The 24,920-nt window shown below is 51.4% G+C and overlaps 1 long non-coding RNA gene across 1 annotated transcript; it reads right to left on the reverse strand.

Annotated features, from left to right (window-relative positions):
* Positions 1–562: 562 nt before the first annotated feature.
* On the reverse strand, positions 563–24,801 carry LOC137844092 (uncharacterized). Its single transcript, XR_011089814.1, has 2 exons — positions 24,701–24,801; positions 563–3,369 (listed from the first exon to the last, which is right to left on the reverse strand). It is a non-coding gene; the product is annotated as an uncharacterized lncRNA (long non-coding RNA).
* Between the last annotated feature and the right edge of the window lie 119 nt (positions 24,802–24,920).

Here is a 24,920-nt window from a genome sequence, read left to right on the forward strand (position 1 = left end):
TGGAGCCGTTCAGGGCAGCGCTCAGGCTGAGGGCTGAGATCCCTGATATTTGAGGGGCTCCAAGCAAAAAAAAAACTTCGCCCAGCAAACTTGGAGCTTGGGCCAGGCTGGTCCACGAAGCTGGGGCTTGATCCTGCAGCCGGCTCTGCCCCTGCCCAGGGGCTTTGCAGGATCGGGCCCAGCCCTTGTGGTCGAGGAGGTTTTGGGGAGGGCAGACAGGGACTGCTGGGCGTCCCCTCCGTGTCACTGCGAGGGCCCAGGTTTTCAAAGAACATCTAATTGATTGCTGACATTTGATTTTGCAGTCAGTCTTTTACTTATGAAGGATTTAACTGGCTTTTCTGCAATCCTGCTCCCATTTTTGCATGCTTTGCCTGTTTTAGCATCAGCCCTTTACAACCTAAATGGGCCTTGGGATAAAAACTGGAATCAGGCCTCTAAAATGGTTGAAGAACATCTCCCCCATCTTACAGGCTATAAAATAATTTGCCTTTGAGACATTACATATAATTAATAAGCCATTACTGCCATATTTTTGGTAAATAATGTACTCAATTAACAGAGGAACCACAGGTGGAGGTGCTGGGGGCGCTGGGCACCCCTCCAGTGCGGGCACACTGGTGCCACCGCTGCGGTCGGGCAGCAGAAAGTCGGGTCCCTTTTCCTTCAGGCATCACTGCCGGCTGCAGCAGCCCTTGGCCAGGAGAGAGGTGGCCAGAGATGCTCAGTGAATAGCCCGGGTGGCCTCGTGCCAGCCACTAAAAGGTGAAGAAACCCCAAATCCTCACGGAGCACCTTTCTGGGAGAGCGTGCGGGATGCTCGCCGGGTGCTGTGCTGCAGCGAGCGGCTACAGGGACACGAGTGGTGCCACCACGACACATCGGGTGGCACTGGAGCGTGGTGTGTGCAGCGGTGGGAGCTGGAGAGGAGCTGCAGGAGCTGCAGGAGTGGCAGCAGCACAAACCCTCAGTGGGCCGTGAGCCCTGGGCCGCTGCCAGCTCACGTCTCCGTAAGGCGCTCGCTGGCGGGAGGCGCCGAGCTCTCCTGGGGTGGAAATGAGACAGATTCCCCAAGGAGCCAAATCTTTGTGTAGGATCTCATCCCTGCTAGGAGGAAAATGAAAATGAACTGGCTATAAATAACCTGCCGTATCCTGCGCGTGGCACCTGCTGGGAATATTGACAAGGCAGCCTGTTTTGCAGGAGAATGGCAAACAGAGTAGGGCAAAGCCTGCTCCGTGCAGGGAAGCTCCTGGCCTGGCCCCACGGTGCTGCTCCTGGCACGCTCAGTGTCCAGACGTGGTTCTCAGGTGTGTTGGCATTCAGCCCCCGGCACGGCTGCATCCTCTCCTGGTGCCCTCACCGTGGAGTGATGCTTCTGCACCACGCACACCGGGATGGAGCAGGGGATCTTCAGCGATGGGCAGGCTCAGAAATAGGCCCTGATCTTGGCCAAGGTTGTAAATGCCAACAAAAATTTAAAGCAAAAAAAATAATAAAGAAAACAAATCCAGAATTAAGTGTTCCTAGTGCACCAAATCTCCAGGCTTTCCTTTCCTTGGAAATGGCACAGCTAGCTGCGCTTTTCGGTGTGATGGATGTGGGGTGCTCTGAGCAATGCAAAGGCATCCTCTGCTTTACCTGAGCCTGCACCAAGAAGCCCTGAGCACGGAGTGAGCACGCGATGCACAGCTCGAGGTGCCAAGCCCAGCACCCAGCGGCCGAGCAGAGAAACCTCGCTCCCCTGGCCAGTTGCTGCATGGCTCAGCGCTCCGGGCACTGGCCCTGCACCAAAGTGGGGTTTTCCTCCAAGTTTCCCTTCCTGCACTTCTCCCCTTGGGCTCTGATCTGTGATGGGTGCAGAACGAGGCCCCGTGGCAGGGACACGCAGTCCCCGTCACATCCCCACCGTGGGGCTGGGCAGCAGCAGGAGGAGGAGGAGGGCTCTGCGGCTCCCTTCCACCCCATTTAATAGGCCCGTGGCAGGAAATTTAATAAGTTAGGAAGTTTTACACACTCTTTTTCTTTTTTATATGTAATGTAGTCATTTCTCAACGTGCCGTTCTCAAGAGGTTCTTTTTTTCTCCTTACTGTTGAAAATTTAGCTGGATTGAGTCATTATTCCTGATGTTCCACAAGTCCTGCTCTGAATATTTTTAGAAGAAGAAGAAAAAAAAGTGAGATTTCTGTTCAGGACTTTTTTGTTTATAAATTTTGCATAAATTTCCAATACAAAAGCAGCAAAAGGCATTTAACTTAATCTTTTCAAGCACAGGAACAGCTTGTGATGTGCAGAGCAAAACCACTGGGCTTAACAAGCTCAGAGGTTGGAGGAGAACGAAGCAATTAAGGGGATGGAGACATGTGGAAATGAGGGTCACCCGCGCCTTACAGAAACCCAGCACAACATTTGGTTATCTCCCCAGCCAGTTATCTCAGGGCTGGGTGAGTCCTAAGGACAGCGAGGCAAAGGCTCCCTGGACGTGACTGCTTCTATTTTCCTGCTGGGAATGATGCTGAGGGTGATGACAGAAAACACTCGTGGCTGCAGCTTTAGCCCTGAAAGTTGATGGGCTTGTGCATCAGGCTGGAAGAGCTGCTTACAACTCATTAGGTGATAATTGGGCTGCACTAATCTTATTCAGAGGAAAAATCCAGGAGACGTGAATCACAACCTTCTGCTCCCCAAGACTAATAGCAGCGTGACAAATTTGACTCACGCTCAGGTAACTTGGCAGCATTAACGAAGCACCCTGAAACACAAGTCTGTGCTGGTTGCATCCATCAGGAGGCACTTTCCTGTTTTCTGTCCCTGCTGGCCACTCCTCAGCCACGTCCCTGCAGGTCCCAGCTCCTCTGGCTGCAGCAGGACGAGGCTCTGGGCCTCTTGGGCTTCATTTCCCCATTACTTTTCCAGAAGATACTGACTCATAAAAATTTTAGTGGTGAACTGAGCTACCCCATAAATTCTGGGACTGCAGCAGACTCCAGTCTTGGCTGGAAGCAAGTGTCCATGGAGCCATTTGGTGACTCCTTCAGCTTCTCATTATTTGTGTGCAGGATAAAAACGACCTCAGGATTAGCGGTGTTCATGGCTCATTTGCACTGTTTGGAAAAAAACAGCTCGTGAGTCTGCTCTCCGTGATGCTTAAGAAGCTTCAAACCCAACAGCAGGGACGGCTGCCTGTGGGGAGAAGAGCAGGCAGGGATGGCTCCTTGCACCAGGACGGAGGAAACCACTTGCCAACGTTTTCCACCTTGTGCTAAAGAAGCTTTTGTGCTTGCAGGCCTGGCCCCAGCCCGAGGCACCGCTGCCAGGCTGTGCTGGGCTCACTGGATCCCCATCTCCATCCTGGTCCCAAACCGCTGCTATTTCATGGGGTAGGAGGGGTCAGGTCTGAGTGCCAAAGCTCCTAGTCTATCTCCTTCCCCTTCCTGTTTGATACCTTTTCTGCTTTACCTGAACCAGTTTGTCACACAAAACCCCAGCCCTCCCTTTTCTCCAGCCCCAGCCCGCTCCTAGGCCCGCTGGAGGCTCCTGGAAGGAAGATCCCCGAGGAAGGGTTGAACCAAAATCACTGGTCCTCTATCAACAAGGGCATCGAATTTAAATAATTAGCATTTTTAGGTCACCTGCCACATACAGGGACACCAAAGGGATCACAGGCGCTGAGGGAACCATATGGCTCTCTGATTAATAATGCCAGGCAGGAGCAGGCAGAGCATCCAAAGGAACACAACACAGGTTGCAGGGGCGAGGGGACCGCATGCCCGAGGCTGCGCTGTCCCCACACCCAGAGCTGGGACTGCACAGGGGGCAGGATGGGGACAGCCACCCTCCCTGCACACAACGACAGGCCAGGCATGCGATTCTCCCCCTTCATGGGAGAATTACAGCACAGGTAAGGTGTCTTCAGTAAGCCCTTCATGAAATAGTCACAATATTTCAGGCTGACATTCATCAGCAAGTACATTCGGAATACAGGACAAGAAAAGCAGCTGTGCATTATTTTTTCCAAGTAATTATATTCGAATCTCTATGGTACAGAGAGAGGGGAAAAGTAAATTATACAGAAAATGTAGTAAAGAAGATTTTAATGTTATTACAAACCTTCATTATAATGTATGATCAAGCATGTAAGCGAAAATCTTAGCACCCGTGGGTAACATATCAGTTCTGGTGGACATTAAAATTTCTATTTGATGCTTAAGCAAAATCTAATCTGACTTCTGATTTTGCAAAATATTTTAGGGTAATTAGACATGTTTGTGCTTTATTGATTCTTAAAATGAACATAAGCATGTGGGGAATTGCTAGCGCGCTGCATTAAAGGAAACGAGACTCCCCGCTTCGCAAAAGTTCTTGCAATTAAATCACCTTCTGCTAATATGGCCCTCATTATTCTGGATGGAAATGAGTCCAGGAAAAGCTGAGGGAGTTTGAAATAATAATGATCATAAGAGTGATGCTTTAGGGTTTAAATGGAAGCTTGGTTTCTCGCACTTTTGTGGGTTGCTCCTGCAGCCCTTGGATAATCTCCCACGCAAGGAGCAACCCCTGGGAAGCCCCCCGATGGGCGCTCTGCTGATGCTGCACCTCACCTTTGCTCTTTAAAACAGATTTTATGGTAAGCATGGTGCCAAAAAGGAGGCTAGGCGTGTAGGTGAAGAGGAGATTTGAGCACTGTGCCAGCACAAGTGCGCAGCATCCACCAGAGATCCCCTCAGCGCCCAGCCCGAGCGGGCCCCGTGTGGTTTCCTTCCCAACCATGGCAAAGCGCCCCCAGCAAAGATGTTCATGCTCTCATACCAGAACCTGGAGGTGCTCCGGCCTCTTTGGACACCCCAGGGCAGGTGCCTTGCCCACCCTGCCCATCCATCCCCAGCTGGAGCCCAGGGGATGCTGCTGGGGCTGGAGGTGGTGTGGGGCTGGTGTCCCTCGGCCAGCAGCGCAGGCACCGTCCTTTGGTGCCTGACCCACAGCTTGGTCACGTTGTGCTCGCCCAGGGCCAGCAAGCCTGGCTCCTTCACCACAAATAGCTTGTCTGCTCCTCTGCTCATGCTAAATCCCAAAGGGGTTCAGGGAGGAAAGCGCCTTGGCTGACCTGGTGCTGGTAACACCGCAGGAGTGGCTCCCACCAGCCCCACAGCTGGCAGCAGGGCCAGGCAGGGGCGGGGGGCACAGGACCGGGGGGCAGAGCCCAGCACCGGGGGGCAGAGCTGTGCCAGCAGACGTGCTGCTGAGGCTGGGAGGGCTTGTGGCCAGCCTGCTCGGTGACACGATCACAGAGCGTCTTTCATCACAAACCGAGGGCTGGCTCTTACGCTGGCTGTGAGTCAGGGAGCTGCGTAGGGGTGATTTGTATTTTCTCCTCTTTAGGAAGCGTGCAAGACTCCAGATATATATTTTAGGCAGTGCTGTGAACTCCAGATGAAACGGTTGGGACAGAAAATCAATACGAGGACACGTGTATTCCTACCCTGAGCTACAGCAACGCAGACAGCGGCACAGAGCCTGCCTCCATCTGCTCCCACCCAGCAGTTATCCACAGGTCCGTGCATCCCGCAGCGCTTCATCAGCTTTACATCCAGCATAAAGGGAACCGGGAAAGTCATAGATTTTAAAGCCAGAAAGTACCACTGCAATCATCTAGTCTGCTCTCCCACACTGGAGGCAGGCAGAGGACTGCTGGAATTAATTCCTGTCTGGACAAACTGCACTCTGAAAGTCAAAACTGGAGCCTGGGCTTGCCGAGGTTGTCACTTCGCACAGGGCCACGCCAGCAGCACACAGCTCGGCTGCTGGGGGAGCAAAGCGCTGCTCATACACACAGCATTTGGCCCTGACTCCACCAAGAGACACTGGGGCATTAGGGGAGCTCGTGCCTATTTAGAGCCCTGGGTAAAAAAGAACCGTTCTGGGACTTCTACAGCGTCCCAGTTTAATTGCTTGACTGGGCTGCAGGAGTGCCCACAGCCGCCACGAGCATCCCAACACAGCCGCAGCACCTCGCTGCTCTCCGCCGACCCCGCAGGATGGGGCAGCTCACATCCAGGGGGCTGGAGGAGCTGGATGCAGCCACACCAAGGACACAGCCCGACGCATGGATCACAGAGGGCAAAGTGCCCTCGGGAGCGGGTCTGCAGCCGCTGTGCAGCCCTGGGGGCCGCGGGGAGCGTGCTGTCAGCACCAGCTGCCTGCCAGGGCGTGAAGTCTGCTCAAAATGCACGAAAGGACAGGAGTTCAACTGGTTTGAGCAGATGGCTGAGTAACATTTGCTGCCCGAGCCCGCGGGTCCCCAGCAGGGCCTTTCTGTTATCATTTACTGCTCCTGCGGATACTCAGGGTGGTGCGGAGCCGCGCAGACACACGTGTGCTCAGCAGCTGAGCTGCATGCAACAGCAAGGGGCAGCAGAGCCTCCCCAAAACCTGCACATCCCTGGCACCACCGGCAAAACGAAGCCATAAATAAGCAATAAGCAGAGATTAAGTGTCTGATTTATTGGGGAGCTCAAAGGGAAAGATGAAGCACAGCAAGGTCACATCCACAGTTAAGCAGATCCCTGACACCGCGCTCCGCTCCTCCCCTCCTGCTCCCAGGGTATGGGAAGCACCAGGAGCGAATTTCCACCTGCGCTTCTCGCTCTGGCTCTCTCTGTGCTGTTCAAACCAGCCCGTTTGCTCCAAATCCAGGCAGTTTTCCTCGGCGCAGCACCAGTGTGACGCACGGCGCTGGGCTCGCCGGTAGCGTGGCAACAGGCACCAGGCAACGCGAGCGCGCAGCCTGGGGGGGACCCGGGCTCCAGGCCTGGCCAAGGCACTGCCCCTTCGTAGGGCTGGTGGCAGAGCTTCATCTGAGCCTGCTGGAGGTGGGTGCTCATCTGGAAAAGATGGAGCCACACTCCGGCAGGCTGTGCGTAAGGGCAGGCTGTGCGTAAGGGCAGAGCGCTTTGGTCCCCTCCACTTGGCACACAGCGGGATGCTGCAGGGCGAGAAGGAAGGTGGGTGCCCAGCAGCAAGGTGGGTGTCTGACAGCAAGGTGGGTGCCCGTGCTGCTCCCAGCCAGCTGGGAAAACGTGCACTGCTGGAAACAGCAGCGGCTGAAAGGCATCTGGGAAGACAGACTGCTACCTCGCATCCCTCTGCTCTCCGTTATCACCCACAGCACTAAATAAAGTCAGGTGGCTACAGACCGAGGGGTGAAAGTGATGCTTCCACATGACATACTGATTCCTGTGTCGCTCGGTACTAAATAAACCCCGGCAGATTTAAAAGCAGCGCTATTGCTGAAAAAATAACCTTAATAAAGTGGGAATAAATAACTGCAGAGCCGTGTGTCTGTCTGCTGGAATTGTTTACGCAGGTACGATTTAATAGCAGAGGTGTGACCACATTTATAACAGAGTAATCAGTATGTAATTTCACAAGCCCGGTATGTTTGCTCACAGGAGACAACCTTAATGTCTTTTAAGAAGAGTCATTAGATTTAAGTAATAGCCAGCACCCAACTATTCTATCAGGCTGCTATAGAACAAATCAACTTTTATTGCCAAGTAAAAAGTAGAAAACCCAATTCCTTGGAAGCTAATAAAATTTTTTATAATTTTGAGTCAGATAAGTGTAGGGCTTATTACTTTGTAGACGTCTTCATAAAAACGGGAGCAAATCTAATCTAGAGAAAAACAACAGCTGTGAGACACAAGTACTTGACCAAGATGGATGCCTCAGAGGTATGATATTCATTAGCTCACTAATTCAAAATGGTAAACAAGGTTTAATTAATTTTGATTTCAAGCTACAGTGGTCTGGTGGACATACATAGGTGTGAGCCTGGGATGCGGCACCGACTACAGGACGTACAGCTGCAGTAGGAACAAGTGTTTTCTGAATAATTTTGCATGTTGTGTTGACATTTCTGCTGGCAGAAGATTCAGGGACGGAAGAGGGGAAGCATTTATCTGCTAATTTTGCTCTTTTGCAAGAGCGCTGCTGGGGGTGAAAGGCTAGCCACGCGGCTCCAAGAGTGGCTTCAATGAGGATTTTCCCTGATTAATGACTATAGGGTATGCTCGAATGTATACAAGTAGAAACTAAGTGGCTAATTTGCTAATTTTAAGACTAATTTGTGCATTCAGTAGCAGAGCTCCACTTGCAACGTTAGATATTTGCATAAACCGTACCAGTTCTCTGGTGCACAGCCCACAATAACTTCTATTGGTAGTGCTTAAAACGGAGTTCAGATGCAGCAGTTACCAATGCTTCATTGCAAAACATCTTGACCTCAAGCCCTGCCAAAGACCTGGTTTTAGAGACCGAATAGTTACCGAATAGTTATGCAGCCAGCAAATTTACACACGCACTGACTTCTGCAGGCCAACTGCACATCTGCACACTCAGCCTCCCGGTTTTACACCCAGCTGCATGCACAGATCAGGCGGCTGCTGCCCAAGCAGCTTGCGTAAAAACTCAATCCTTTCCTTGGTTTGAGTTCAACCTTCTGTAAAACCCTGGTTTGTCTCCTTCACTGCCCCTTCCCCAAACATCTTTCAGAGCAATGCCCCCCTGTGATCACACCCGGGTGCAAACACTGCCTCGAGCCGTGGCAGCGCGGCACTGACCGGGAAACGCGGTGCTTCAGGAGGTCGAAGCAATTGATTCTCCCCACACCAAGGCTTGTTCCTGCACTGTCCTTCCTGGCAGTGCTCCGGGAGCTGTTCCCAGCTCTGCAAACCTGCCTGCAGCAGATTTTTTTATTTTCTTTCACATTGGTGTTACTGTTTTCTGTGCAGAGACTGCTATTTGCATCGCCGTAAGTGGAAAGGGAATTGGTCCTGTGGCCCATGCAGAGATTGCACATTTTTCCTTTCTGAAGCCTGGGCTCAGCTAAGAGCACAGCATCACCCTTCTGCTCCCTGCCTGCCGTGCAGCAAGCGCAGGGCCCATTTTGTCACCACTACAGCACTTGTTTTGCTACCTCCGTAGCATGCTCCTGCAGCCCCAGCAGCTGTGTTTAAGGGAAAGCAATAACTACTTAGTTCAGATGCCTCACCTCAGAAAGAAATCACTGAAAACCTTCTGCTAACACAATACCATGAATTGCTCCCTCTCCGTCATTTCCAAAGGATTCCAAAGTGCTCCTCGTACAACCGAGAATTATTTTCACCCTCAGAGTAACACGGTTATTGCCTTGCTCTGCCTCTGAGCGACGTGCAGAATAGCTCCTAAGACAGATGGACCCATAACAGACAGAGGGATCTCTGCGTTTAACTGAGCCAGACTGACCTCCATCAGCTTTTAACTTTCTCAGAGTGGACACAGCCTGAGAGGAATGAGCAAACTGACCTTCCAGCCTTCCCAAGGTCTTTCCAGGACCCACCTCTTGCTTTTTCCATCGGCTCAGGCACTGCTCTCACGAGAGCATGGCCTGAGATGATGCTGGCTGGTGTGAGGGGTCTCTGCAGGCTGCTGCAGCCCAAACATCGCTCTTAATAATAAACCTTTTATTGGTAGAATTGAGGGAGCTTCCTGATGCGAAGCATTTGCTCAGGAGGTATCTGAGCAAGGTCTGAAGCCTGAAAAAGCAGGCTTGCACTGCTGACACTGGTGACCTCGGAGAACAAAACACTCTGCAGACAAAAATCAGATGCAAGAAGAACATACACAGAAATAATAACGAAACAGAAGGCAGCGCGGAGCACCTTGGTAACGCATGCCTCTGGCTTCCCCGGCTGTCTCAGGGAAGGCTGCTTCCCTCCCAGAGTCATCACTCATGTCTCGTCCCGGCGCAAACAAACCAAGGTGTCAGCAGCAAGAATGCCCTTCAAGGACAAGTGCTTACGCGGAGCCACACGCCATAATTACCGTGATAAATGCCGAGCTGGATGGGCGCGGAGCAGGAACGCGCACGGCGTGCTGCACGGAGCAGCACCGCTCCTCGCATCCCCACTGCCCCGTGTTGGTGAGCCCAGGGCATCTCACACACACTCACACTCTTCCCTCTCGCCTTTGCACTGCTCCAAGACACTGACACTAAAGCTCAGCTCATTCTGGACTACACCTGAGCTGCACAATTTGGGGTTTTCCCCGTCTCGGGGCCGCCAGCAGTGGCAGTGCCATGGGGCAGTGCCCACAGCGAGCGGCCACCTTCCCTCGCAGAGCCGTGCCTGGTGCAGCCCCGGGGTGCTGGCCCTGGTCCCCTGCAGGCCACCCAGGTGGCCAAAGGAAGGAGCAGGACCTCAGGCTGGGAAGCACTGCAGAAGATTATCACTTCCCTAGTGCCTTGGGTGGAAACTTTTGTTTCCACCGTGGAGCATGTGGGGAGAGGACTTAGAGAAGGTTCAATTGGTGGCTAACACCTCAAGAAAGAAAGGACAAAAAAAAAAAAACCTGACAAACTTCAAAACTGTCTTGCTGTGCTCATGGAGAACTGAACATTGTTTCCTGTTTTGGACAGCAACGACCTTCTATGACCGGGCACCAGAAGGATTCTCTGCCTTTTGGGACAACTTCCAACTTCAGGACGGTGGAAGGATGAGGATGTGTGTGTCTAGCGTGATTTCCAAGTCAATCCCTCCTTGTTTTCTCTCTGCAACGTCACCTGGGCTCAGTTCTCATTTGAGAAATCTCCATTTTTCCCAACGAGACTCCAGGGAGATTGCACGCTCAGCAGAGAGCTCTCCGGAGACGTGTTACAGGGTGGAAAGGAATCCGTCACCGAGCTGCGGCCGTGTGCTGATGGCTGGGGGAAGGAGGGTGCCAGGGTAGTGGTAAAGCACCCGGCACAGCTGCCACAACTGCTGGAAGCTGCAGGCTGTGGCTCAGGGAGGGGAAGGATGGCCGGATTCAGAACATCCGAGCTCATCGGTGGTTTTGGTCCCTGGGGATAACAACTCACATCTGACTTTGCCTTCTTTTTCCCCATTGTGTAAGAGTTCCTGCTGTGTGTATTTCTGAATTGCGGGTTCTGAGTGCAGGCTGATCTGTGCCCAGCAGCAGTCACTGCCCTTCCCGAACACATCCAGCACCTCACATAGATACGGGGAACTTCCCTGGGCTCCCCGGAACAGCCCCACACAGCACGGCTGAGATTTTAATCGCCGCTTCCTACCACCTGAGTGCCTCCTTTGCCCGGGTGCCCTCCTGCTCACAAGCAGCCGTGCCTTCCTCCTGGCTTTGCTGAAGGCAGCGCCTGAAATGAGGGAAAAGAAATCTTGCTGCTGATGGCCTGGTTGGGTGCCAGCAGCAGTCAGGGCTGCAAACTGCCTCTAGGACCTGCCCTGCAAAACGCCGGGGCCGTGCACGGCCGGGCATGGAGCTGGGGGCTCAGCACAGGGCTGGGGCTGCCTCCGTGCTCCTGTTTGGGAATGTCAGCATCCTTCACAGCCACCGACACGAGAATTGCTTTTCTACCATGAATCACTGGTTGTGGCCAGCAAAAACGATGCTGAGATGGTCTGATTTATTACTAGCATAAAGAACCACTGCAGCAGCATTACAGCAAGGAGTTTCGTTTCAATAGGAACAGCAGAAAGAAAAGTCATGTGGATGTTTTTTCTTCCAGGATCTAAACCCACAGCCGAATCTTTCAGTCCCAAGGGAGACCTCACAGCAGAGGTATGAGGTTTGCAATCAGTAATTCCTCTGCCCCACTACAACACAAACGGAAAGCGATGCAGAGCGCTGGAGCCCTGTGCTGGTCCCCGGTGCCTCTCACCGCACCGGCAGGACAGGACCGGGCTGGGGGCAGCCCCGCTCTGGCAGGAGGCTGAGCAGCTCACGGAGCTGTGATCTCCACCAAGTGCAGATCAGCACCTTGGTGTGCAAGAGATGCCAGCGCCCTACTCCTGTCAGCACGTGCAAACCGGAGTCCCACAGCCCAAATCTACTTTAAACAGACCCAGCTCCGCAGCCCAGAGCTGCTGGGGTGCATACAGCACAGGAACAGGCTTCGTACCAAGCTTTCGTGGATGAATCATTAAAATGGCACAGCACATAGCTCTGAAATACGTGAGCAAGGTAATTGCCCGACCACTGCGCTTCTTGGCTGGGCGTAGCACAGCTCTCACCAATGTCCTGTAGCAACACGCAGCTGGCACGGGACACACCGCACCCACCGTGTCCACAAACACCCCTGGAGGTGTTTGCTTTCAGGTGTTAGCAGTGGTGTTATGACAGCCTTGGAGTGACATTAGGACATGCACTTGTTTTGTACTTGTGAATTGAAAATGTATTTTATTCAGGCTCAAGGCAAAGTCATGGCTGGAAGCCCTTTAGCGTGCTGCTGAATTTGAAACCAGCTTGCAAAACTGTTCCAAAAAATAACCTTGCAGCGCCTTATGCAGAACAGTATGGAATATTTTTGGGCAAAGACAGAAGTTGAATGTTGCCACTTTCCATGGAGAGAGGGGACAGATCTGGGGCCTGCTGCCAACCCACCTGTACCTGACCTGGGGGGCTGTGGCCGCAACACACCACACAGGGACATCTGGAAACGTGCTTCATTGAAGCACTACAAGAAAGCCCCGTATTATTATACTTAGCCCTTCCCCTTACATCGTAGACACAAATATATGCACTCGAAGAATCCTGATGTTTTGGGTAACTGTGGCTAAATAAAAATGATGGAAACTTTGCATACATTATGCAAAATAATTTGCTAGCTTCAAGACTTCAAGTTTCATTTAAAAACAATCAAATCATCGGAATGAAGCCTATATTTCAAAGCTATAGTTTTACATTTCCAAGTGCCATGGCCGTAATGCAATAATAAATACATTTGTCTTCTCCAGAACATCATCCTAGCAGTTGTTATTTCTGACAATCTGCTTTCAGCTAACATCTATCGTAACACACGATACAAGAAGTGAAACGCATTAAAAAGAAAATTGATTCCCCTGCATGCCCCTGTTTCTCTGGTTACTTTCTTTGCCCGTTAATAGCCTACTGTGCAATTGATCATCATCATTTCAGGTACAATCCTCGCTCTCCCATGGAAGAGGGCTGAGAAAGTTCTGCAGAAGTTTTCAGCCCCGAGGTCGCATTTCTCCTCCCGAGCCGCGCTGCTGAGCCCTGCTGGGACCCGAGTCACGCACCGCAGAGAGGAGGTGGGAGAGAACAGGCTGCAAGTACAGGCAGGACAAAATTGCTCGCTTGAAATATTCAGGAGAGTCCTAATGAATAATGAATATATCTGTAGAAATGGGTCTCAATCACAGACAAAACAATGGTTAAATTAATCAGGTAATTTAACGGCAAGGAGCAATTTTGACACCTCGTCTCACTGATGCTACTTAAATGGCCTTTCTCGGAGACAGCTAGCTTATTCCTATCACTGCAGGTAAGAGTTTCTCCTTGTTTAGCTTTTAATTACCGCCGGATCAATACTTCTCAGCCCTGACTCTGCAGAAGAACCCTCCCGGGCCAGGTTGCAGTGGTCGGGTTCACCTCCCTGTGGCCAGGCCAGGAGGGAAGAGCTGCCCTGGGTGGCAGAAAACCGGGGCTGTGGGTGGCACGAGGACACCGGCACAGGGGGCTCGGGGGGGCCCCAGCCCACCCTGGTCAGGGTTCAGGAGCAGCTCCGTCCTCCAGCCCGTGCGCGGACAGCAAAGCCCAGCTCTGAGCAGCAAGCAGCTCCTGCCCGAGTCCAGCTGGAGTACAGGCAGCGCTAACGATGTTATTTTTCATGTTGAGAGGGACTTTAATTATTTACGAAGCTCCCAACTAGATGTTCAGCGAGCCTGGTGCGTGCTGCTTCTACCTCTCGCTCTCCTCCCCACCTCTCTGCCTGGGGAACAGACACATCCCCCATAAGCAGAGGGGATGGGGACAGCCAGACCCTGTCACCTCTCCTTGCCCACCACCCGCAGTGCCCCCAGCCCCTGCCCTGCCTCTGTCCCCAGCCCCCTGCCCGGCCAAGCCCACCCCGACGCCAGCAGAGGAACACGATCAGAGCTAATGAGTTTGGCCTCGGGCAACCACCTCCATCGCGCCGTTGTTTTTTTTATTTTTTCTTGGAGCCTTTCAGTCCAGGGAGCTTGTTGCTCCTCCAGCATCAACAACATTAACAAGTTCTGACATCTCATAAATTTCCCTTGGTAAAACAAAGAGAAACAAATAGGAAAACAAGTTTTCAGAAATATGGGGGGGTTTTGGTGCTCTGAATTTTTCCTTCCCATTTCACATACTGGATTCTGCTGTGAGCTGCCCCTTTTTTTCCTGCTTATGTCTCGCTGTCGCAGCCAATCTGTTCTGGACAGCATGGGAGGAAGAAGGACAGAGCTAGAAGGGATGGGAACTGTTCCGTTCACAGCTCGAGAAAATGCAGGGCACACCCTGCAAAGATGACATCCCCATCTCCGTGTTTTCCTCTGCAAATCTTTTTCTCTCTGTCCTGCCTTTTCTGAGAGGCTTGAAGCCAGCAACCCACCCGTGGGTGCTCATGGGGCTGGTCCCCACCACTGTTCAAATCCCACACCAGCATCAGCCTCAGCTGCACCTGCTAGGAGCTGGAACATGCTCTGCTTGGTTGGGTTAGAAAATAGCTTGATAAAATGAGATTGGATTAAAAACAAAAAAGAGACCCAATCCAAACCCAACCATAAAACTGTTATAAGCTCAGAAATAATGGGGTTAATCACCTTTCCTTCCATCTCACCTCATTCCAGAGATGAGCAAAAGCAGCAGAATGAAAAGCAGAAAGTTCACGCCTGCTCCTGCCCTTTTCTGCCTCCCGCAACCTCCGCGGCGAGGGGAGGTCTGCAGCTGGTGGGAGGCTGCTGCAGGCAAGGGAGCCATGGGGGTCCCACCGCCGGGTCACCTGCCTCCAGCCCCCCTTCTAAAAAGGGCTTACAACAGCTTGTAAGAATAACAAAAAGCTTCGGTAATGCTTAGTTAGAAAGGGGGAAGTGCAAAACACGAATTGATCAGTCACAGCCTGTTAGACTTGTCCCTGCTGTGGCAGGCCTGGCTTCTCGATGTTTTCCTCCTCGCTTTCTGTATTGCTTTGTGCCTGTGCTCAAAATATAAATTGGCTTTCTTTAGGAAATGAGCGATCGCTTGCCTCCGAGCCCATCTTCTACTCAGAAAGCAAGGATATGGCTGTTGCAGACGCACAGGATTTTCCCTTTCAATCAAGCTGGGAAGTGCAGCCCCTCCAAGGTGCCATTAGAAATCACAGAAGGGTGAAGCAGCCACGAGCCGGTCTCTTTTCCATGCCATTGATTTCCTTTAAATATATATCTCAGAGCATCTCAGAGACACTTCAGTAAATAGGGCTCTCACAAAGCTCACTTTGCAATCAGGAGCCGGGTGAGGGCACTGCACCAGGATGACCCTGGGAGGCTGCAGGCATCCTGCACCCGGGGAGCCTCAGCCGGGACCTCCAGCTGAGCGGGACACAAACCACAGCAGTCACAAAGACTGCCCAACCAGGCTTGTATCAAAGCTTGAAATTACTTCAGCACAGGAGTTCCTTCAGCACAGGTCCCCAGGTTGTTGCCTTTTTTTTTTGTTTTTCCCCTCCTCCAGTTACTGCTCAATTGGCATCAGGACATGAGCTATAATTAGAATAACGTTACTGGGAGGGAATGGAAAGCGAAGGAACAAAACAGATTTTCCAAAGATAAAGTTGTTTAGTAGCAAAGGTACTATATGTGAATTGGCTTTTGGGATTCCAGCATCCTCTGCTTTAAGCAAGTCAGGTTGTTTTCCTTGGGGATCTGGTTCTTTCTGTAAGCGTCGGAGCTCCTGGCAGCGTTCCTCGCATCTCTTGGGCATCATAAATATTGGGAACTACAGCTCTTTGCAGCGAGCATGCTGCTGAGCTGGTTTGAATTTAATATGAATTTAATATTAGTGTCTAGTAGTGCCACAGCAGCTGTCAGGAGGCAGCGCTGCATTTACCCTGCCTTGCTTTCTGCCTTTTCCTGTTACTCACCCCCTGCGTACAGACAACTACAAAAATCATTTCAGGGCACAACCCACGGTGGAGGCCAGAACTGCCCTGCTGGTGCCCTCACTGCCAGGACTGCAGCAGCGAGTAAAGCTGCTGCAGCGTGGCCTTTGGGGACTTCTCCTCCTTTCCTTTCCAGAAGGCTCTGAAGATGCCGTGGCAAACCCTGTCCTGGGCTGGCAGGTTTCACAGAATTTCACAGAATTTCTAGGTTGGAAGAGACCTCAAGATCATCGAGTCCAACCTCTGACCTAACACTAACAGTCCCTTGGTGCAGCCGGCTCTAGGAGGGTGCCTTCGTGCCACGTTGCACCCAGGAGCACAGCCCCTGCACCCCGTGGGAAGGCAGCTGACAGGGTCACAGCGAGCAGAGCAGGAGGGATTTCACCAAACACTCTTGCCATAACGCCAAGGGGTCAATACACTGCAAAGTAGGCACCAGAGGGACAAATCACCCAAGTTAAAACATTTTTACAAACATTGGAAGTTGCTTTTATGTCCCACCAGGGCAGATTTAAAGTTTAAAAACATTGTAGTCATTTAGTACTAGAAGCTTAAAATACTCTGAAGTATCAAACTATAAAAAAGATTAATTCAAATTCAGGATGTTTGAAAAAAAAAATAAAAATTGGTGATTTCAACACCTCAGTTTGCATTTTGGTCAGAAAAGTTACCCAAAACCTTATCAGCTCTCTGGAGCCAAACCCCTCAGGCCTCTAGAAGAGGGGGCCATAACAGATCCATCTGTGCACCGTTTGTGTACTGAACTTGTGCAGTGTTATGGCAAAGCTGGGTGGGGGTCTTGGAGGAAGACAAGGCTTTTTCTTCACAAGTTCATTCAAAAAACCCTGCACATCTCTTGCCATCAGTGCAGTCCCACTTTGCATTCATGAAACCACATGCGCTAGCACCCATTTTTTATTCATTCATCCCCTCTGTTTCCATAGACCTTTCATCTAGGACTTGCTCAGGGCTCTGCTGACATGATTTGATGTGGCACTGCTACGCTTCTGTACAAGAGAAACAGCCGTGAACCTCAGTCACTCCACATCTACTGGCACCCTATTGCTGCCCTGGTGCAATACAATACATATTAAATATCACAGCAGAGTCACGCCGTGGCTTAGTACAAGGAAAGGACTCAAACGTGCTGTCTCTGCAGAGTCCTGTGTGAGCACACAGCCACCATGGGATGGACCAGAGCCACTGGGTGAAGCCACTGCCTCCTGAGAAAGTTTCTGCAGGATTGTGACTACCCAAATCTTTTACAGTGAAATGGGGGAAAAAAAGAAGAGACCCAGCAGGTTCAGTGGCTGGGCTCAGAGCCTGGGCTCTCCCCTGAAGCTCCTGCCCAGCCACCAGGGTCCTGCAGGCCTGCAGAGCCCGAGGAATTAACTGCCTGCCCCCCTCCCTGCCCATCTGCAGCTGGTTTGCTACAAATGGAGAAAAATAAGAACATGATGCATCCCCCATCATCATATATCATATTAATATAATAGCAGAGGGTGTCTGCAGATCTACTGCAGGCATAAACTTATGAATCTTGTTGCTCTTGGGATTGGTATGTTTTCTGAAGTACTGATTTAGGGTGAAAAGTTTATTTCTCACTGATCCTGTATAAATATGATCTGCATTCCATCTAGAAAGCTTTGTTTAATACTTTGCATTATGCTACAAGGAAAAATGTACATTCAGAGGAGAAACCCTGTTGCATGAAGATCAGGAGTGACGCCAGCGGCCCCGTAAGCTGTGATTTATTGATCAGCTGAGCCCCGGGACAGCTCCACTTTGACTTGTCCTGTGTTTTTATGAGCGTACTAAAAGCAAACATTTCAGAGTACAATCATGAATCCCGATGTTTGGGAGACAGACAGTACATCTCTGTCAGTTATATGGGTTCAGAAAATAAAACGATCTGAAATAGCACATCTGATTAAAAAAGAATAAACCATCATGTACATCAAGGGACGCTGGAGCCTGAAAAAGCAGCGGGGATTGGCAGCACTGCGTTGCTTAGAGGAGCAGGAAAAGGCAGAGAAAAGACTGAAGAGGTTATCGTTGAGTATTATACCCAAGAACATGAATATAATTACAATTTTAACGTAAATGACGCACTCTGTACAAATCAGACCTAAATGTCAGAAGTCTGCCACCTTATCCCAGGCACTCATCTGTTGTTGGAGCAATAGTACCCACATGGGACGAGACTGGTGGAGCAACTCCTGGGTGAAAAGCAATTGGTTTGAACGTGATTCCTCTTACCCAGGGGAGACCGAAGTCACAAGTAAGATAAGCCACGTTTTAAAATTAGTTCCCATGTAATTGCATAATGAGCACAAGCACCAAACAGATTGTTTCTCCCATCTTTGTTTGGGAGGGCGCCTAGGCCGGAGGTAGGCCGGGAGCCCTGGAGGGCCGGTGCGGCCTTACAACAGGGCACCGAGTGTCACGGGCAGAAACAAGCCTCCCTTCCAAAAGAACAATTCTATTACAATTCTCATTTCCTGGCAGCAAAAATGGACCTTGCAGTCAGGAATTTGAGGTGAAAGTGTCTCCCTTTGTTGGTGTGCTCACAGCGACACAAAGCCCACCCTCTCTGCCCGCACACCCCTGGAGCGGGGCTGTGCACTGGCAGCGGCACCGCCAAGGTCTGCTCCAGGAGTTTGGCTCCTTAGGCCCTGATGGAAAGCTCTCGCCATTACCCACAGAGACCTTTAACAGGGCCCTAACAGCCTCTAATGAAGGCTCCTCATGCAAGCCACCGAGTTGGCAGAGCCAGAGAGAACAGAGGAGGCCGGACAGATGGAGCGGCAGCGGCAGCTACTGAGAGAAGCACAGAGCGACTGCCCAAAGCTAAATTAGGAGTGAAATCTGCTCTTATTCTCAGCAGAGCCTCGGCTCGAGGCTGTCCTGTGAATACAGCACCATGTCGGTGTGAGCAGCCCTCCTGCCCTGCAGCCTGTGGGGCTGCTTTACCAGGAGCCAGCCCTGCCACCCTGTAACCTGCACCAGAGCAGGATCACAGCCCCGGAAAGCTCAGAGGGGCACACTGAGCAAGCTTTTACTTTAAAATGCCAAAACATCTCTCGCAGAAAGAAATCAGCAGCAGCAGAAAGAGCCGGAGGAGCTCCTGGTGGAGCCAGGCCTGTTCTGGTGCAATTACTGCAGCAGGGGCACGAGGCAGCCCGAGGTGCCCAGGTGGGGAACCTGACTTGAGGGGTTGTTTCTTGTGTACCTGGCCTCTTTTCCTCTCCTCAGTGCTTCCATCTTCCAGATCACTGCTGGCATTTATGTCTCCTCAGCCCGTGCTCTACCCAGGCCGCACATCTTCATACACTCCAGCTTCCCCCTTAAGCCGTTTTTTTTTTATTATTATTATTTCAAGAATCCATATTGCTCCTATATGTATTGTTGGATATGAAATGTCAGGTACAAATCTGAGCTCTGGGACATGCAAAATGTGAGGGAAAAAAAGTCAAATGTACATAAAAGCAATTTTGAAGCCAATTTTCACCCCTAAGAGACGTTTGGGAAGGGCAGACATTAGTTCAAGAAACACCAGTAACAGGCAAACATCAGCAAAAACTGGCTGAGCAAGCGATGAAAGGCGTGCACGAGTGCAGGGGCAGCAAGACCTTAAGGGAAGAAAGGGAAACATGGGACTTCAGCTCAGGAACACTTGCTAGCTTTGCCAACAGCAGATAAATTGAAACAAGCCAAAAAGACTTGAGAAGAAGCCCTGCATAAGGCAGCCTTGGCATTATTAAGCTTGTCTTGGGAGCAGACCGAAAACAAGGGACAGAATGTCAATTAATTTGAGCATGAAAATTCATCGGCAAAGCAACTAGAGGAAGGCAGGGAGAACACCACAGATGGTTGTCAGCAGGAAATGGATTTTTCTGCACAGACCTAGGACCTTACGGCCCTTTTCACTTCTATTGTTTAAGGATTCTGCTCAGTATAGGACAATTTGGGGTGGTTGAAAGCTGTCTTACAGAGCAATAATTGGTGCTCCGAACAAAGAAGAAAACTGAACAGAGTCAGCATGGGCTGAGCAATGCTGGGAGGCGAATGGACTCGCACATGTTGCCTTTGCTGTGCAGGTTGCAGCGGGTCAGACACCGCCCCAGGGGACAGGGTCCCTTTTGGGTCTGGCACATTGGTGAGGCTCCGGCACCAGCCTCAGCCCTGGCACGTTCCCCCAAAGCACCGACTGCCCTACGAGGGTGGGATCCTGCAGCTACACCTCCTGAGAGGGGCCCAGCACATGGTGCACAAGCCGAAAGTGGAGCCCACCAGCACCTGCCTGTGCACAGCAGGAATGGCAGCGAGCACTGCCTGGCCCCCCTGCGGCCCCGGTTGGATTTTGCACTGTGCAGCACTGCAGAGACCTCATTTATTTCAAAGCCTCAGGTGCTGCTGTAATGCAATTGCTAACAAAGTCCTCTAGAACACGTACATCCAAAATAAAGAGCAGCACTTAACCCCGACACGCTTTCCTGATCATGCACAACTCCCTTCCCTTCCACCCTGCCAGCTCTCCTCCTCTCGCTACGTAACCGCAGCCACTAATCACGGTCACGGTCCTGAGCCAGCAGCAAGCCCTCCGCTAGCTCCTCCCAGTCAGTCTCAAAGCCCTCAGGGCAATATTTTAACATTTCCCCTACCGTTCTCACTTGATTTCTGTAGAATATTTACACAGGTTTCCTCTGGAGGGCCATTCTAAACAGCAGTGCTCTATATTTACACTTCGCATGCACTTTAAGGAACTCGCTACGCTTGAGATGTGCCTGTGCACGCACAGGGATGCTCCTGCAGGAACAGAGCCACTCCTGATGCTCTCCTCAGACTGCTGGCACATCACCCTGCATGATCCCACATTAAAGGGGTTCGCCTCCCCTGGGGCAGCAGGGAAGCCCCTCAAGGGCAGCTGGATGGCAATGCCCAGAGCAGGAGCAGCTCCAAGGGCTCAGTGCTTTGTCCCCCAGTGACAGCCCCATCCCAGCACTGAAGGTGTGCTGGCATCGTCCATTGGCACGGCACACACACGGTCCCACCACATCTGGCCGGACAGCCTGGATGCTCCCAAACACTCAGCGGCACAGGAGCAGATGTCTTCTGCCTGAATACACCGGGAGAGCCTGGCAGCATTTATCTGCCAGCTAGTTACAAGCCAGGTCAAACCCTTTGGAAATTGAAGAGGCAGGTATAATACACTCTGAAGGAATTTTGATTCCCAACAAACAACTTGAAGCATTGCCCTAATACAAGAATTAATAGTTCCACACTATTAGTGCAACCCTTCCCAGGAAAAACAGGGGAGCAGCGCTGCCATCTCACACCCACCTGCCATGAAATTAGTTTTTACACTAACACAAGTCATCAGGAATGGCATCTACCTTATAATGAAAGATGCCCTTTTAGCGAGCTGTTCGTGCTATCGTACCACTGCAGTACAGCCATTTCTAGCGGAGCCAAAGCGCTTCCCATTTCTTTTCCTTCGGTTGCAGTTCAGCATCGTTTTTTTCCCCCACCCTCCCCGTGACCAGCCACTGCTGCTTTCAGCAGCCAGTACCCACACAGAGCCACCTCTTTCGGGATCTGCACCTATGTACACCAAATGAAAATTAAATTAGCACAAAGCTGGACTGCCTGTTCCTCCTCTCCAGCCCCCCACACTGCTCTTTGTAGGCTCCATGGCCACTGCCTGCAGCAAGCAGATGCTCGGGGGCTTGGCACAGGGCTGGGGCAGCTCCTGCAGAGCCCTCCGCGTGCCATCACCATCACACTGCCACTGCTCACCACTCCAACTTCAAAGGTGCTTTTCTCTCCTTACAGAGGAGTGCTGGGAGTTTTTGTTCCTGCTTGTCGTTTAGGCCCTACGTGGCTGGTGGAAGAAATTTTAATTAAAAGCTGTTCTGCTTTTATGTCCAACATGCTTCAATGGGAAACGCATCCTTCTGATGCCTGAACTGCCTACTTAGTATTTCTTACACCTCCTAAGCAGCTGGTGCAAGGCAGCACTAGAATTAGGATCAGGAGCTCGATGGAAGCCGTGTGGTGTGGCTACAAAATCCTCTGCTCCTCCGTTAACACTGCTAATTATAGTGGTGGCTGGAGTCCAGCTGATGGCCTGAGAAAACAAGTCAGTAGGCCTAGAGATCAGGGAAAATGTGCTAAAACCCATCCAGGCATCTCCTAGCAGGTGGCTCGCTGTCTTCTGTGACCTGCGTTTCATCTAGGGGCAGTAGAAAGTGTCTCAAATAAAGGCCCATTTCCCTGCTGAGCCAGGAAGAACATTTCATACGTTACAGCACAGTGGAGTTTGCACTTGCTTGCTTTGCAGGAATCTGATTTTTTTTTTTAATATTTTTTTTTTAGTAACAAATAGCTGCCTGGTTGTTTTGTCTTTCTCGTGCAGAAAAATACACATGCGAGAAGTGTTTAAACAGGAGAAAAATTGGCTTCCTTTAGGAAAAATGGCATTTAGAATATCTAGGCTTCAAAACCACGTTAAAGCACGATGCCTTCCAGGCTGCCACATTCCCACAAGTGCTCATCACAGCAGCGGTGCTCCAGCCTCAGCGTGTTTGCAGGGTGTGAGAACATCCCAGGTCCCTGAGGTTTTGCAGCTCATCCCGTGCAGCCACAGAGCTCTCCCAATTTACCAACCCACTGCTCTCCCCCCGTGCTTGCAGGAGCCCCCAGCTGGGCTCCAAACCCCCATACAGGTCCACAGGCAGCGTCCAGGATCACACCACCACAGCCCAGCAGCTCCTTAATGCATGCAGCCCAACGCTTTGGGACACTCCCCTCGAGACCTTCGCGCTGTTTACAAATTCCGAGGAACACCTCGAGTCACTTCTGGCATGGACTTCTGATTTATTTTAAAGAAAAATGGGACAGAGCGTGTGGGTCTGTGTTTAATGGGAAAAGGGATTTGGAAATGAAAAGTCAACCGGCATGAAAGACTGCAGGGCAGACGGAAAAGCAGCAAAGCTTGGGGGTGGTCTCAAATACCCGTATAATAGGATATGTGTAAGGAAAAGAACACTCAGGGTTGTAAGGTTTAGTAACGCCACTCATTTTTACCCAATCAATAACATAATTGTAATTTTCTGGAGCAAATTGCCTCTAACTCCCTTTTCTGAAGGGGAGAGCAGCACAAAGGGGACATGGACTGGGGCAGTGCTGCTGAGCCCACCCATTCCCAAGCCCCGGCTGGGTGGGTGCTGCCCCACAGCCCTGAGCAGCTCGGGGGCAGCCGCAGCACCCGCTGGGGGCTCCTCACCTCGCAGAAACTTCTGCAGAGACCAGCGGGAGAGGAGGGACGGGGAAGGGGTGTGTGCTGTGCTGGCACCTGCTGGGGACTCACAAGGACCATCAGGAGCTCCGGCACATTTCAAACTCGTCTCGGTACAAGTTCCTCCTATAAAGCTAAGCCCTACCTTCTGCTTCAGCACTTACAGCACAAACGCAAATTATTTTTCACGATTGAGAAGAAATGCTTCAAGATGAAAGGCTCGCAGAGGTACCCAGGACTGCGTTGCCATTCTGCAGCAGCGCTCCTTGTTCCACTTAAAGCAGAAGCTGCCACGCTTTAATTCCTACAGGTTAGCATAAAGAGAGGCAGCGAGCACGTCTCTGCACAGGCTCATCGCTGGGCTCCATCTCTGCTGCCTCACAGGGGTGGGTGATCGCCTCCAGTGCTGCCAGCCCGCACACCAGCTCCAAACGGAGAGCATTTTACAGGCACAGGGGTGTCTGTTCGTCTCTTTTAGCCTTTGGGAAGTAAAAGACTTTTGATAAGAAGAAAATGTAACAGCTGTCGTGTTTTGGATGTGAATCAAGCAATAAATACCAACATGAAGATTAATGCCCAGGTTGGGATGGAAATATTTCCGTCTTCGAATCAAAACAATGGGAGGAAACGATAACTGCAGCAGAGCGTAACCCTGCTGAGGTCAGGAGAGGCGTCAGCACACAACCAGAGCCTAAAAGCCAGGAGCCCCAGCAGCAGGCAGGGCAGCAGAGGTCCCAGGCCAGCCCAGGGCAGAGCTCAGGAGCTCGCCACAGAGGCTGCTGTGCTGGCACCACAGCAACCAGAGAGATGGAAACGGGGCAGGGGAAAGCGAGGAAGGTTTTCTTCAGGGTGTGTGCACAGCGGGCACCAAACCAGCCCTGCAGAGCAGGGAGACAGGAAGGCTGCAGGATGTTTTGCCTCTGATCTAGGTTTCTGTTGCGAACAACCTTCAGTTTTTCTATGCATTAGCTCCTCATTTACCTAATGAGGATCCTTCTCCCCTCTGCCCTGCCCACTGAGGTAGCACAAGCTAATTAGCAGAATGACCTTTCCCAACACGTCTGCACAGAGCCTCTGACCTCAACCACAGGAGGAGCTCCCCCCTCTTGTTTTCACAGCAGAGAGATCCCAGTGCTGATTGTTTGATTCTTGGGTGCCCCTGTGCTACCAAACCTCCCCTCCCAGCAGAGGGAAGCACGATGCAGGCACCCCATTACCCCGTTCCCTCAGCACAGGCAGTTTCAGGCGCTAAACCAAGCACACCCCTGACCAACTACAAAGCAACCCCTCGAACTAACAGGGGCACCGCGGCCACAAAGCACTGCCCACATACACCAGCTCCCAAACACATCCCCTGCCAAATGGAACAGGTAGAAAAACATGAGAAAACCCTCAGGAAACTGCACCGAGTAATAGAAATACAGAAAAAAAAAAAAAAAAACACAACTCACATGGCAGGCAGCAAGCCCCCTTCCACCATTCTCTCTCCAACAGCTCCCCAGGGCTGCCCTGGCTGCATCTTTTATTCCCATGGGGGCAGCAGGTGACCCCAGTTGGAGGCTCACTGCCAGCAGCTGTGAGTCTTTTGGCTATTAGGAAAGGTGCTCATCGTTTTAACCAGTTCCTGCCCAACGATTTGCAGGGTTTCACCCCTGCTAGCCCCAAAT

Source organism: Anas acuta, chromosome 24 (genome assembly GCF_963932015.1).
Source record: "Anas acuta chromosome 24, bAnaAcu1.1, whole genome shotgun sequence".
NCBI lineage: Eukaryota > Metazoa > Chordata > Aves > Anseriformes > Anatidae > Anas > Anas acuta.